This window comes from Pongo abelii, chromosome 10, assembly GCF_028885655.2.
Source record: "Pongo abelii isolate AG06213 chromosome 10, NHGRI_mPonAbe1-v2.0_pri, whole genome shotgun sequence".
In the NCBI taxonomy this organism is placed as follows: domain Eukaryota; kingdom Metazoa; phylum Chordata; class Mammalia; order Primates; family Hominidae; genus Pongo; species Pongo abelii.
In genome coordinates this window covers 57,584,087-57,587,679 of record NC_071995.2, presented here as the reverse complement: position 1 = coordinate 57,587,679, position 3,593 = coordinate 57,584,087, and the positions used below count along the sequence as shown (strand labels likewise).

At 38.7% G+C, this 3,593-nt stretch overlaps 1 pseudogene; it reads left to right on the top strand.

Annotated features, from left to right (window-relative positions):
- Window positions 1–1,862: 1,862 nt before the first annotated feature.
- On the top strand, window positions 1,863–2,013 carry LOC112136038 (U4 spliceosomal RNA; annotated as a pseudogene).
- The last annotated feature ends 1,580 nt before the right edge of the window (window positions 2,014–3,593 follow it).

Genomic DNA, 3,593 nt, shown 5'->3' with positions numbered 1-3,593 from the left:
ATATTTCTAAAATAAATAGTCCTTCTGAAATAAGATAGTAAAAGTTCATCTCAATAGTTTTTTAAAAGAAAAATTGGACAATTGTAAAATCTAGAAATAGTTTTCTATAGAAAAATTAATCACTTCACTGTCACTTCACTGGTGTATTACTCTAAATAAATTCCTTATTCCATTAATATTAGATGTTTATCTTTGGTTAACTATATGAAGCAGCATTTATTACATAGCAGCTACAGACCCAGTTATAAAGTAGTGCACTAAAAAAATATTTATTTTCCTCTGCAATTCAATCCAATTATACTCTGAGACTGAAATTCCTCCCCATAACTATGCTAGAGAGAATTTTATCTTTTTTTCCACTCTAGATATGGGATCTTTGAAAATTATCCTCTTTTGGCTGAGTGTGGTGGCTCACACCTATAATCCCATATTTTGGGAGGCTAAAGCAGGTGGATCCCTTGCACCCAGCAGTTTGGAATCAGCCTGGGCAACCTAGCAAGACCCCATCTCTACAAAAATAAAAAACATTAGTTTCATGTGGTGGTGTGCACCTGTAGTCCCAGCTACTTGGAAGGCTGAAGGAGGATGATCACTGGAACCCAGGAGTTAGAAGCTGCAGTTTGCTGTGATTATGCCACTGCACCCCAGCATGGATGACAGAGTGAAATACTGTCTCTAAAAAAATAAGTAGATTATCCCTATTTTTATTTGAAAGATTTTTTTTCGTTCCTTTCTGCTCTGCTTACTATTTGTGTGTTTTAAAAAGGAGTATAAATCAACAATAATGTTATGCTCATAGATTTTGTTTCCTGAACGGGTGTTGCTTGTCTCTGCTCCACAATGTCTGAAGCCCCAGCTGGCAAGACTGGAACACAAAAACACAAGCCTCTAATGTCACCTAGAGGCTTCTTCAATCACATGTCTGATACTTGGGCAGGAATGACTGAAAGGCCAGGTTCACTTGAGCCTCCTGATTGGAGCACCTAAACATGGCTTCTCTATGTGGCTTGGGATTCTTAGAGCATGATGGCTGTGTTCCAAAATGTAGCATACTGAAAGATAGCCTCGCAAGAACAAGGTAGAAGTTAACCTAGACTCAGAAGTTACTTGAGGCTTAAAATAACACAAATGTATGAATTCACTGTTTTGTAAGTCAAAATTCTGAATGACTTGGTGGTTCCTTTGCTCTGGGTCTCACAATCTGGGGGAAAATCTTCCAAGTTCTTTCAGGTTGCCGGCAGTACTCAGGCCCTTGCAATTGTAGGGCTGAGGTCCCCATGTCCTTGGTAGATGTCAGCTGGGAAACCTTCAGCTCCTTAAGGCCACTGGAGTTCCTTGTCACATTGACCCTTCATCTTCAAAAAGCACCAAGGCCTGGCATCTTCTCATGTTTCAAACTTCTCTGACTTTTTCTTCAGCTGCATATCTTCTGCCATAACAGAATACGATACACTGGGTAGCTTAAACATTTATTTTTCACAGTTTTGGAAACTGGAAGTCAAAGATCAAGGTGCCAGCATGAGCAGGTTCTTGGCGACAGCCTCTGCCTGGTTTACAGGTGACCATCTTGCTGTGTCCTCACACGTCAGGGAGGTAGCTTTCTAGCTCTCCTATTTACTTTTATGAAAGGAATTCCATCAGGAAGATTCCACCCTCAGACCTCATCTAAACCTAATTACCATCCAAAGTCCCCATCTCCAAATACCATCACATTGTAAGTTAGAGTTTCAACATGTGAATTTTGAGGGGACACAAACATTCAGTTGTTGGCAACTGTAAAGTTGAAGCAACCCCCGTACTGAACTCTTGGTCTCTGTGGTAAAAGATATTATAGTACGAAAGCCAAGCCTCTGAACCTAAGTCACCCTGCACAGTAGTAGTATCATGGTCAATGAGGTTTATCCGAGGCACAATTATTGCTAATTGAAGTGTTTTCACAATATCTTGCCATGATGACTTGAAATATAGTCATATATTTCAAGTATTGGCAATTATTGGCAGTCTTTATGGAGACTGAACAAAAAACAAAACAAAACTAAAAAACAATATCACATATTGGGGAAAAGGGGGACTCTCAGGAGATTAGTGCCACCCTTAAAGGAAGCAGGAATGGTAGTCCGATGATATTTTAATTCACAAACTGGCTCCTATAGAAAATAAATAATTTCTGAAAGACAATTGTAAACTACCACGAACTCAACCAAGTAGTAGCTCTGATTGCCACTGCCATGCCAGAAATGGTATCTTTGTTTAAGCAGATAAATATAAATATACCCTCAAGTACATATCATGGAGTCATTAATTGGGTGAATGCACTCTTTTCTATGCCAATGAGAAAGGAAAGATGAGAGCCAGTTTGCTTTCATATGGAATAGACCAAAAATAATAACAATACATTTAGAGTTTTTCTTCAAGGATTTCCTAATTTTCCTTTTCTCTCACATGATATAGTATGAAGAGATCTGACTATATGGACCTCTCACTGAACATCACACTGACCCATTACACTGGTAGCATGATATCTATCAGACCCGTTGAGAGAGAGGTGCCTAACACACTGGAGTTCTTAGAAAGACACATCACTCCTGTGGGTGGGAGGTAAACATAGTGAAGCTTAGAAATCTTCCACTTCTGTACAATTTTTAGGGATTCAGTAGTGCGGGTTGTGTCAGAATAGCCCCTCCAAAGTAAAGATACATTATTATACTTTGTACCTCCTACCTTGTAAAAGGAAGTATATTGTCCATTAATCTCTTTGCATTTATTGGTAGCATATTTCAAACCTACAAATACTGCCCTAGCTCATACACTAAGTTATGTGAAAAGCTGCCATCTTTCAGTGGTGTTCAGAGGAAGAAAAGTCCTTATAATGTAAGCACCCTTGCCTGCTGAGAAACACAATCCAACAGGCCCTATGTTGTTGGTGGTAATCAGTGGTAACTATATATAGAGAGAGAGTTTATTTTTAGATAATTAGTACATTTTGCAGTGGTAAATATATATATATATATATATAGATAGATATATAGATATATATTTATATACCACTGATTACCACCACCAACATAGGGCCTGTTGGATTGTGTATGTGTGTGTGTGTGTGTATATATATATAAATTGTATCATGTGGGCTTTGTGGAAATCCTCAGTGATATATACTAATTTATAGGCAGTAGCAAATGACCAGGCTGCTGGTCAGAGGCCCATTTAACGGGAAACACCTTTACTACTAGAACTTGAACTAAAAATACTCTGAAGAATAAAAAAGTTTATTTTTAGATAATGGAAATTATTTAAATGGCATGTTCTTGAACCTGAGGGAGCATTAATGTGATTACTAGTGAGACAATCACGTTAAAACCTCCCTGGGCTTCAAGACCATGCCATTTGCAACATAGTATCTCATACCTTTTGAAAAACTACTGGCTACTGGGCCCTGGGAAAGAATGAGTGTCTGATATCAAAAGAGCATGGCCAGGGAATTGCCACTTATCGTCTGGATCCTGTCAACCCCACCAAATCACAGGTAGATCCAGCAATGATCCATTATAAAATGGCAATGGTGCGTGTGGGATCAAGCATGAGTAGCACCA